The sequence below is a fragment of the Stegodyphus dumicola genome, chromosome 8 (assembly GCF_044657685.1).
Source record: "Stegodyphus dumicola isolate Sdum_Otavi_A_Nest chromosome 8, ASM4465768v1".
Taxonomy (NCBI): domain Eukaryota; kingdom Metazoa; phylum Arthropoda; class Arachnida; order Araneae; family Eresidae; genus Stegodyphus; species Stegodyphus dumicola.
In genome coordinates this window covers 31,389,785-31,402,105 of record NC_140775.1, presented here as the reverse complement: position 1 = coordinate 31,402,105, position 12,321 = coordinate 31,389,785, and positions in this window count along the sequence as shown.

Below are 12,321 nucleotides of genomic sequence, written 5' to 3'. Positions count from 1 at the left end.
TGCCGTAGACGCCCTCTCCAGGAAGAAAGTGGAGTCTTTACGAGCATTGCACCCTGAACAGCATTTTCAATTCCCTGCTCGCGAGGAAGAGAGGAGAAGGAAAAGATCCAGAAGGAGGAGACACCTAAAGAGGTACTAAAAAGAAGTCGGAAGGTAGAAGCATATTTGTTTTTTCATTAACGGAAAAAAAACTGTGGATCATTCTTTGTATATTTCTTGGAAAAAAAAGAAAAAGACTAATAGTTATAATAGAGGGAGTTAGGAGGGACCCTATCTATATATAGCTCTCTATATAAATCGGAAGCGTCAACAGGACGGTCCACCGAAAACAATCTACCTTATCTTTCTCAGAGCAGAGTGGAAGAAAGGCCAAGATGCGTGGACTCATTGGAAGCAAAAATTCGAGTGGTTTAAATAGATAAGTGAGAAAAGATTTTGAGAGGTGTTGTTTTATGGATGGAGCTGGCTGGGAAAAAAATTGGCAAAGCTCAGAGAAAAATTTCCTGAATTGAAAAAAAAAAAAAAAAACTTTTTGTTAATTTTTATCATGTCTTATAGACATGATAAAAATTAACTCTCTCTTCTTTTTGTCTGGGAAAGATGTCTCACCGTTTCGAAAAATAGACCATCACTCATCATCCTTTCTAAAATAATAGAATTTCAAGAATGGGATATGTTCTATTTTTCGAAACGGTGAGACATCATTCCCAGACAAAAAGAAGAGAGAGTTAATTTTTATCATGTCTATAAGACATGATAAAAATTAACCAAAAGTTTTTTTTTTTTTTTTTTTTACTCGAAATTTTTTTCCACAGCGCTGAGAAATTTTTCCCAGTCGACTCACTCATCCAAACAAGACATCTAAAATTGTTTCTAGAAGGAGCTCCTAGAGCTCTTATTTTTTCTATTTAAGAAAGTCGAGTTTCGGCTTCCCATCAGTCTATACTGTGCATTCAACCTGGATACCCATTTTTTGGAGATAGGGGGGGAAACTTTCGCAGTTTTTTTTCTGAAACTCTCTATGGATCAGAGAATCTCACACATATCCTCCTCCGTGGATCGAAATGGACTGACCGCCACATCTGTTTTAGATAATAGTTTTGAATTTTCCACCTCCTCCCCAAGATTGGACTATCTCAATATTTTTTTTAAAAGAAAAACAAAATTATTTTTTATGTTTATTCTACAATTTTTAGTCTGAAAATTTTATCTTTCCCCCCGACTCTTTAAGAAGAATAAAAACATAAAGCACATTGAAACAGTTCCGATAAATTTTGAAACTGAAAGTCCATCACCTTGTTCTCCACGGGACTAAAATAAGTTTCCCCGGTCTGAGAATCTTCTTGGATTTGAAGAGGTTCTCTCATCACACTCTGAAGCCAGGTCGAAAAGAGGAGAGCGTCTGGACCCAAATCGTTGAGCAGTCTTTCCAGGGAATCGAAGGTGATAAAAGGGGTATAGCGGAGAATCCGGCTGGGGCGGTCCGACGTATCGATCCAGAGATTCGTCGTTAAGGATCGGTAAGGGCGAAAAGGGGCTCGAGGTATCCATTGCTGAAGGGTCCGTTGACCTTTCGGACTCATCCAAGTCCCTTGTTGGGAAAGGCAAGTCACGAGTTCCGATCCTATAAAATAGAGCGTGCCCGACCCCAAGTAAAACGTGAGGGGAATTGTCGTGGCGAAACGGAAACGAATCGCGAGGGAAAAAGACTCTCGCCGTAACCACTCCATGGCATTTGGTTTTCTCTCTCTCCTGAGGACGAGATGGAAAAAAAAAAGAAAAGACAACTTTTCTCTCGGTCTCTTTTATATATAGGAAGAGAGAGGGGGAGGAGGGTTCTCGAAAAGACTCATGGGAAATTTCCTCTTCTTCTTCTTTTTGGGGTAGGTGGGAGGAACTCGTTTTTTTTTTGGCGGAGAGAATGCGTCGGATGACATCCCTAGACATTTAAAAAAAGAATAGATAGGATGGATTCTTCAAGTGGGAAATGCGGGGTGGCTAAGGGATCTTATTCCATTTTTTTTACTTTTCTAAATAACAAATAGAATCGGGTGGATTCCATTTATCTCCACGTCCGAGGGTTGGTAGGCGAATCGGTAGCCGGACTCTCCTCAAATTCCTGATACGCGACTCTGAACCATTTGAATCGAGGGTCGTCGTCTTTCTTGAAACGTCTTTTATCCATTTGTCCATGCGGGAAATCCCATTCATCTTCATAAGCTAATTTAGCCTTGTACCGATCATAATCGTCTTGTAAATTGGGATGGAGAGTCGGATAAATATGGTTTTCAAATTCATCTTGAAGCACCGATATTTTTTCCAAATCGAAGGGTGGTTCGATACGTTTATTTTTTAAAAGCTGAATTAAATAATTTTGAAAACAGTATGGCATTTTTCGATGAATCATCACCACCTGTCCTGATGAGGTCTTTACCACTAAACCATATGAAGTAGAGTATTTGTTTCTCTAGATCATCTGGAAAAAAGGAAAAAGAGAGAAAAATTCCTTGATTACCTATCCACTCAATGAATACATTTATGAACAGCAAATTTCACTAATTGTTGGAGCGCTAGCATGGCCATAAATCGATGACAAGATTTCGATCGACAAGATGGACATTGCTGTGGCTGACGATGTTGAGGTTTGTAAATAACAGTCCATAAAAACTTGAGATGTACCTTTTGATGAATTTTTTCTCGAGTGGGTTCATTCGCCACGTAGAGTTTTTCAATATGAAGTCGTTCCAGATCCGCATTCAATTGCTGAATAAATTCCTTCGTATGTGTTTTCAGGTCTCTGGCTATAAACCGGACGCAGTTCGTAAGAGTATATCCATCAGAGGTGACAGCCAACACACCAACAATTTTTTGGTGGAGCTTGGTCTGTGAGGACTTCTTCTTTCTAGAGCACTGATGAGTGGATAACGAGGGAGGAGAAGACAGTATTTCCAAAGAATGAGTTGGAGAAGGAGAAGACTTTTTCGGTATTCTAAAAACGGGTGAAAATGGTCCATAAAAAGTGGGTTCCGTATCTGGAATATCCTCAAAGGGATCTTCTTCACATGAAATGACTAAGTTATCCGTTGCCATGTGTTCGCTATCTTTTTACGAAACAGAATGAACCCCGATTTCTTTTTCAACCATTTATATACTAAGAGAGGAGGAGGGGGAAATAAAAGTAGGTAGAGGTATCGAGACATCGTAAATATTTTTGATTGAGAGCTGGGAAAAAAATTCTTTCACCTTAAAAAAAAAAAAAAAAAAAAAAAAAAAAAAAAAAAAAACTTTTTGTTAATTTTTATCATGTCTTTTAGACATGATAAAAATTAACTCTACCCTCCTTTTCGTTTTGAATGATGTCAATATGTTGTCTAGACATGTTTGTAAACAATAGACTTCAAGGAAAGTATGATTGATTCTTAGAAATCTATTTTTAGAAAAGGTGAGACATCATTCAAAACAAAAAGGAGGGTAGAGTTAATTTTTATCATGTCTAAAGACATGATAAAAATTAACAAAAAGTTTGTTTTTTTTTTTTTTTTTTAAGCCTTTAGAATTTTTTCCACCTGATTCGATTGAGAAGAAATCCCAGTTTTTTTTTTAAGAATGGAATTTCCCTTCTATATATTTCAGCATTTCAATTTTTGTTTCAGATCCCTCTGTGCTGTTGAAAAAGCCTGCACTTCAACTCTTCTGGAAACAGTTTAAGCCATGTCTTCTCTCAAGATTCTCTTTAGATCCAGCAAAGATGTGGATTGAGTCTCGTGAAAACAGTTCATTGTTCAAGAAATTCATAGAAGGATGGGGAGGTCTTTTTAAATGTATTATTTCTTTTTATTAACTCTTTTCTTATGTTTACGACCTTGACAACTTGTTGCTTTCTCAACTTCAGGTTCTTTGGTCGGCTGTCTAAAATCAGCTCTTACCTCAGTGGACGATGCATCAAATTCCATTGTACTGAATTCTCCATTTCCCGAAAAGACTTCTTTCAACATGTGGATGGCTTCTTTGGTCAATTCTAATGTTTTATCTATCGTTTTATTCTTTTCATTTTCTCTACGTTGGAGGATAGCGGGAGTTAAAAAGGGATTTTGACAACAGGGTTCAAATTCTTTCGTTTTGTCTTTGCGATTATGACGATGTATTTCTATAATCTTGTCATCCGTATCATCGGGGTTTATCCATATTTCCAAATCTAACTCTTTACCTTCAGAATTTTTGGGAGATAGATGAATAAGTACAGGATCCATCGCCATGGTTAAATTATTGCTTCTTCCTTTTTTATTACTCTTCTCCCTCTTCATTTTTTTTCAAAGTTTTTTTATATAATCCACTCTTCAAGTCCCATATTCAACGAATATATTTCTGACTTTCTTTAAAAGCTTGCAATAGCCACTGAAATCGGTATCGTATCAAGTAGGCCAGAGCTCCAAAGTAAAATAATAGAATTAAACAGACGACATAATAATGAATCTTCAATACGTTGCCCAGTAAAGCGAAAAGAATCGTAGGACCTGCCGTTACCAGTAGTAAATGAATGGCGAACGTTTGTCTCTTTGACCATCCTTCCTCTTTGGGGCTTTCGTCTTCCTTTTCAAACCGACTCAATTCTTGGTCCGTTTGAAAGTTTTTCTCGATTCGTTTGAAATGAGATGTCATTCTTGACCTCTCGAAATTTTAGGAACACTTGTTCCATGTACAATGACATAATCGTACGCTGTGTTGCCTCGCAAGACCCGTTTTGTGAACCGTAAAACCGACTGACTCTGGACAATAAATCGGTCGGAATTCAACAGATTGGTCGGTCATACATTCTCGTTTTCCCGTTAACCTATGCTTTTCGTCTATGCGTGTATATTCCAAAACACAGGGGGAAGATAGATCGCCCAGAACTCGATGCACGTAGGGTCCACATTCACAGACGTGTCGTTCGGCGTCCCATCCTAGTCCGCGCACGTTCCACAAATCTCGAACGCAGTAATCGACAGAACAGACCCACGGAGATGTTTGAATCATTCGATTACCTCGTCGATCTAAAGAATGGCATTGACATTGGTATCGGAACGATCCATCTTCTAACGTTTCGTAATAATCGGCTACTTCTTGAGCGGGTTGTTGGGTTCGACGATCTATTAAAACATTGAGAGAAGGATCACGGGCTTCTGGATGTTGACAGGGATGGGTGAAAGAGGAACGAGGAGCACAGAGCCATCCCGAGGCCGAAAAAATGGGAATTTCCGAGGAAGAAAGACAAGCGGTCCGGATTCCTTGGGGAATACAATAAGTACCCGGTTCGAGATGATTCCATGTTTTATCAGAAAGAGTGAGTTTTTCGTAAAACGTGGGATTTGTTTCACATAGCTGAGAACAATCGCAATGGCTATCGGGACACTGAAAGATTTGGAAAGGGCAATACGTCTCGGTTGAAATTTCTGGTAAGGCTAATGATGATGAGGGAGGAATAGAAGGCATCCGGAGATCGGGTTTATAAAAAAGATTCAAGAGAGTCACTAGAAATACAATGCATAGAATGATCGCGCTCGGGTGTATCATTTTTCTTTCTTTCCTCCTTTATAAATTAGAACCGGTTCCGATCCCTACGAGTTCTCATTATACTGTGATTCGACACTTTTCCAAGGACAAGTCGCTTCTGCAACTGTTTCAAGATGTTTACGTGTTCGTCGATCAAGGTATTTGTTATTTGTACGAGAAAACCAACGAAGAAAAAACCTATATTTCAGCTATCCGGCTCGATACGCTGAAGCGGGACGATCTTTTACATTATAAATACATGCTAAAATGGCCTCATACGATTGAAATCGTGTCGTATCCGAATCATCTCACCCATTCGATGGATATTTTAAATTACAGAGCTTGAGGTTCGGTTTTGATGAAAGGAGCCGTATTCTTCACGGCAATATCGTTTTTATTCTCCGTAGTATACCAATGAGCATCGACCTCCCAAATATTTTGAATAGCCTTGCGTTGTGTTTCATAGACGGGATCGTCGAGCGATTTGAGAGGCAATAACGCGTTCGGTTGTAACCGTTGTTCGGCATTCAAACCTTGGTGAACGATCCGTTTCAACATAAACGTAAGAAACAAGCGACGTTTTCCAAAAAAAACCAGCGACTCTTCTGTATGGGTATCCATAGCCGGATGAAAAAGTGTGAAATGGCGTCCTTTTTGGGGATCCATCACGTATTGGATGACGATATGATGATACCAATCGCGTTGCCGCATTTGCGAGAGGAAGTGAAGCCGTTGCAATTGACGAAAATAACATCGGGTTAGACGATACGAATCCATTCTGACTTACTTTTTTATCGCGCCAAGATCTTTCTTTTTTGTTGACAGGATAAACATTCACTATACAGAGCCGGCATTTCATCCAACGCGCGATCTTGTTTTAAAAAATGTCGATAATTCGGTTTGGAACAACACGCTGCTGCGTCCTTTTTCGGAATTCTTTGCTCTTTCCATAATTGGCACATCTCGTTTATGAATAAAGGCTGGATGCTCGCCATACTTTTATTCGTTTTGGGTTTATACTACTGCTACTTGTATTTCTATAATTTTTCGGTCCCGTCCCCGAAAGTTCCTTCTTCTCCTCGGACGACAACGACGCGTTTCCAATATCAAATCGAGACCTCAAACGACAACGAGGTTTCGTTTCACACCTCCACGGGAAAAACATGGACGTTTCCTCTCCCACCCGAATATTATTTCGCGGAAGGACGGATTTGGGAAAAAGATGAATGTTTTGGACAGCCCGATGATACTCAGCTCCCCGCAACGGGGAAAAACCTCTACCTGTTTTTATTACGATCGCAGAGTTTTGTACCCCGCGAAAAGTCCATGATGTATTATTATTATCGATGTCGGCACGGTCGTGTTCCTAGACGTGCTCATGTGTCAAGAAGAACATTCTCCTTCTACCTGCATTCCCCTCAATCCCTGCATCGATCAGCATGACGGATCGGTTTTACCCGATCCAACCAATCGACGTTTTTATTACGAATGCCAGAACGAACAACCGATTCGAATCGCCTGTCCGCCCAAGACATTTTTCTACTACGACGCTTGCACTTCGCGAAAACATTTCGTATCTTACTGAAGACGGTCAACATTTTCCGATTGACGAGGTGACGTATATCGAGTGTCGTGGCCATCGACCGAAAATGATTCGATGTTCGCCCGGAGAAAATTATTCGACACATTATCCGCGATGCGTGTCTGATCTCTGCGACGGATTTCCGGATAATACGCAACGACCTCTCCCCATCGTCCAAAAAGGATCTTTTCTGTACTCTCCGGGTTACGCGATTTGTGAAAACGGAATGGTTCGAGACACTATATCCTGTCCTCTTTCCTGGGATACATGGATCGGCGATGCCTTATTCCATTTACCGATGGTGTACGATGAAACGTCCCAAACATGTCAACCGCCTCTTTTCTGTGAAAATGTTCATCCGAGCTCGAAAGAAACTGTCGTTCCCACTCACGAGTATACGAAACATCTCCCGTCCTATCCATTTTCAACATCCTTGGATCGAGCTGTAGCTTACACGTGTGATCCAACCCGAAAACGTACGGTTCTAGAACCAGGTTATCGAGTGTCGGATCAATATACGGTTGAATGGGCTTGTGAGGATAAGTCGTCGTCGTCGAAACTCGCGATAGGCGATACGAGCGATCGATATTTTGATTGCGCTCGGAGGGAAATTCAAACGTGTCCTCCTCAAACATTTTTTGACGGAAATGAATGTCGACCGCGCATCCCCGGCGCGTTTCAGTATCGGCATCTCGATGTGTTTAAATTCGATCATTTATCGATCGTTGCGAATTGGATTCGGCCCTGGACAACTCTTGATCATGAACCTCGTACCTCTTGTGACGAAACCAACGAAGAAGTTTATATTCCCGGCTATAATATTTGTTCTCATCCCGACTGCACGCCGTACCCATTCCTCAAACAATTGAAAACAGCTATTTATTTACCCACTTCTCCTCACATGTGTCTTTTTGAAAAGGGAAAAATTCGAAAGAAACGCGTTCGACGGCAAAGTTTGAAATTTTGGTCGCAGCGATTTGTGAAACAGGCTTCGACTTATAGCGTTCCCGAAACGTGTCTTGAAGGCCATCGCATACGATCGGGACGATTTATTCCCGATTCCGTATTATACGCCACTTGTAATTGGCGTCAACCTTTTGTCTTTTGTCCTTCTTCCTCCACAGAAGGAATTCGAGCCACTCCGTACGGGTATCACGTATGCGTATCCAAAGAAGAAGCCTATGAAGGGATTTTACCGGCTGGATTAACCTTTCGACTTGAAGTTCAAGAGCTGAGTCGTATTATACCGGAAAATGGAGCGCGATATAAAATAGATGGACGAGAAGCTGTTTTTGATGCGACGCAGCATCCCGAAGTCCCGATCCCCTCCTTACCTCAGTCTATGAAATTTGGACCGAGCGCGACATGAAATTGTTTTTTAGAATTCTCGTCACGCATCCTCGTTCAGCTTACTGGGAAGACCGAAAATTAAAAGCCCTCCCCGATCCTGACATGACGTTGTTGTACACGGGTGAAATGACCGAAAAGCCCGTCACGACCGATGACTATCCGGTCTCGGCTGACTCGTTGATTCAAATGGAATAAAGTAGAAAAAAAAATGGATCGTTATTTAGGTCAAGGCATATTGTTTTACTCTACGGTTTATATCAGCATCATCCTAGTCGCAGTCACCCTCTTAACGAACCGGCTCATCTTTTTATTTTTATTAGTCCTCACGTTTGGTCTAGCCGCTTACATGGCTTATTTGACCGTTCATAATTCCGAACATCTCAAAACGACGGGCCAATCGATTGAAGACTGGATTCGAAAGATGTATCAAAAGATAACTGGATAATCGGAGGTGACTCATTTAAATATCAAGATCGGTAAAGGAAAAAAACATGGTTTCGGTTTACACCATAGATGAATTTGGAAAAGAACGATATCCGAAAGATCCTAAAAAACCTAAACAGGAGCTGTATTATTTCGATAATGACAATCGACCTATTTTTGCCAAAGACGAGCATGGAAATGAATATTACGCTGTGGAATATCGGGGTCATGAATATATAGCGCTTCCTCGTCGGTACGCCAAATCCAATTCCGGAGACGAATTTTATCCTAAATTAAACAATGGAGGAGAATACCCGTTAAATTCATTGGATGTAAATGTGAAAACGTATGCTGTCAATGCGAGGGGAGGAGAGATTTATCCTAAATCCAGCATTGGAAAAGAATATTATATACAGGATAGAATTCGGGAAAAGCCAGAGACGAATTACATCCAAAATGCACGAGACGAAAATGGAAATGAGTATTACCCGAAAGATCATAAAAACGAGGAATTTCTCTATATCTATCTAAGTTATGCTAAAAAAGCGAATGGTGATGAATTTTATCCGAGAAAGTGGTATTATTGAAAGGTCTTCAGGAAAACAGTATCCGCAGCACGGACTCATCTGAAACGAAACTTGGAAAGCTTAAATAGGTAAACGAGAGTCCATTCTTAAAAAATGGTATCTTGTCCATCGAGTCGGCTGGGAAAAAATTTCTCACAGCTGGAAAACAAAAACAAAAACTTTTGGTTAATTTTTATCATGTCTTATAGACATGATAAAAATTAACTTATAGACATGATAAAAATTTTTATCATGTCTTATAGACATGATAAAAATTAACTGTCCCCTCTGTTTGTCTGGGAAGGATGTCTCACCCATTCGAAAAAACAAACTATGACTCATTCTTGGAATTCTATTCTTTAGAAAGGAGTGATGGTTTATTTTTAGAAAGTGTGAGACAACATTCCCAGACAAAAGGGGGAGGTAGTTAATTTTTATCATGTCTAAAGACATGATAAAAATAAACCAAAATTTTTTTTTTCCAGCTCTTACAGTTTTTCCCCAGCCGACTTGATCCACAAAACCAGACATGTCAAAATTGTTTCTGGAAGGGATTCTTGCTTATCTATTTAAACTCCAAGTTTCACTTCAGATCACTCTGTGCTGTGAAAGAAGAAACATCTTATAATTTGTAAGTACTAACTGATTTTTAGTTTATTCACTGGTTAGTTACTCCTCCTCCAAGTCATTCGTTTTTTTTCTCTCCAAAAATCTTCAGCTTTCATTTAGAATGACGATAAAAATAAAACACAAATAGGAAAAAGATGGTCACGCATAAGTAATGCATGTAGGGTTGAAATAGGAAGGTGAATCCTGTTAACAAATAAACAATTATCGTGAAATAAATCCAATTTTTCGGGGTTCTTTCGTCTGTTCGTGATTTTTGGAGAAATGACATTCGCGTTTGGGGTCGATCGGTCATGGGCACTTTATGGATAGCATCTAAATATTCTTGCACTTTCTCGGCAAAGAAGAGGTATCGATCGCTCGCATCTTCTTCTAACACGTCCCATAGAAGATCGGGTGTGATTTCTAGAACATGGTCCGTTTCCGATTGATAAAACTGAACGTCTAATCGCCAGTCGATATCGTAAAGAGTTCGAGCGGTCAGCACTTTATTGAAATGAAACGGATCCAATATATCGAGTACGGCGGACAGAATACTTATACCCGTCAGCACATTGGAAGTAACAGAGAATCCTGTCGCGGCGATTCTGGAAAGTGTTGCGAGCGTACTTAATTGGGTCCGAACGACGGCTTGAAGGATGGCCGATTGAATGGGAAGAGACTGCATACTCAATTTGGTTAAGAGTTTAGGCATCCGTTTTTCAAGCATTTTTTGCGCGGCTTCTAATCCGATATCGATCCCTACATCAATCGTCAATTCATGAACCAAGGACCGTTTCACATGTTTCTTGGGCCAGTTTTGTACAAAGTCGGGAAGATAAGGAGGATATGGTGGTAACGTATGATTTTTTTGCAGAGTGGAAATAGATCGATAGATACTGCTTCCCAAGAAAAATTCGCCAATATCTTGCCCCGTCGTCGTCACACAATCAGACCCGTTGAAAACAAGACCGTACGCTTCACAATAAGGCTGGTTGAGTCGTAAATGACCCTCGACGAGATTGAGGCCGGCATGATGACGAGGAAGAGAAGGATGATTCGATTGAAAGAAAACTTGTTCGGGCAAGAGAGCTAATAATTTCTTGGCGAGATTTACGGCTACACATTTTCCATTTCGATATTCCGTGTCCATACTCTGCTGCGTGTTGGCATATAAACGATCGCAGGCGGGTTGGCAAGCTATACTGAAACCCGTTCCGAGTCGAATCCATCGCGGTTCATCTTCCGGGGAACACGATTCTAAATTTTCTTGAAAAGGGAAGCAGGCAATCATGTCACATCCCGTTTGCGTAAAAACAAATTTTTCGACGACGTGACATTGTTCCGGATCGAGGGTTTTAGTTATGTAGTAATCCCGTTTGGAGTCGGCTTTTCTTATTTGGAAGGTGGTATGTTTAAAAATAAAAGCGTACCGACTTTGAAGAGCTTGTTCGTAAATATAGAGTTGAGTCGCTTCTTGAGCATACCGAATAGCGTGATCGAGATCGTAAGAAGTGACAGTATATTCATTTCTATTTTGAAACGAATCCCATTTCATTTTGAAGGAGGGCTTTGTTCCTATATATTGAAAAAATGTTCGATGTTGTTGCTTTTTTAACAACAAAAATAAAAGGATTCTTTTTTATATAGTAACAAGTATAAAATGAGATTTAATTCAGTATTTACAGTTGCGTATGGAACATATACAAAAACCAGTTCCAAAAAAAATTTCTTTTTAATTAAAAAATAAATTGTCTCAACTATAAAATCCTATAAATTTTAGTTTTTACAGTTGCGTATGGAATAGCGATAAAAACCAGTTCTCAAAATTTTTTTTTAATGAACTATCTTATCTATAAAATCTTGTCAAAATCAGTTTTTACAGTTGAGGATGGAACCTGATGAAAAAATATTTTGGAAAGGATGCTATTCGAAAAACATTTTATCATGGTTAGTAGTTCTTCTTGTAAAGGACAAAAACAAGTTCATTTCGTCTAATATTTGTGCATCTAAAGTATTCAAATCTATTCCAAAAAAAATATATATAGTCTCCCACATACCTTCAATGTATTATTGGACTGTCCATTCTTTATATTCCATTAAAGAGCCATGGAAAAAATGTTCCGAGTCTCTAGAGGTTCATTTTGCCTTGTTCACTACTTGTAGTTTCTACATTTTCGTCTTCACACTCTAGTCTTTCGAAGGAAGCTTCTACAGGATCTTCTCCTCCTCTTTCCGATGGAGGTGGACTCTCGGGAGAAA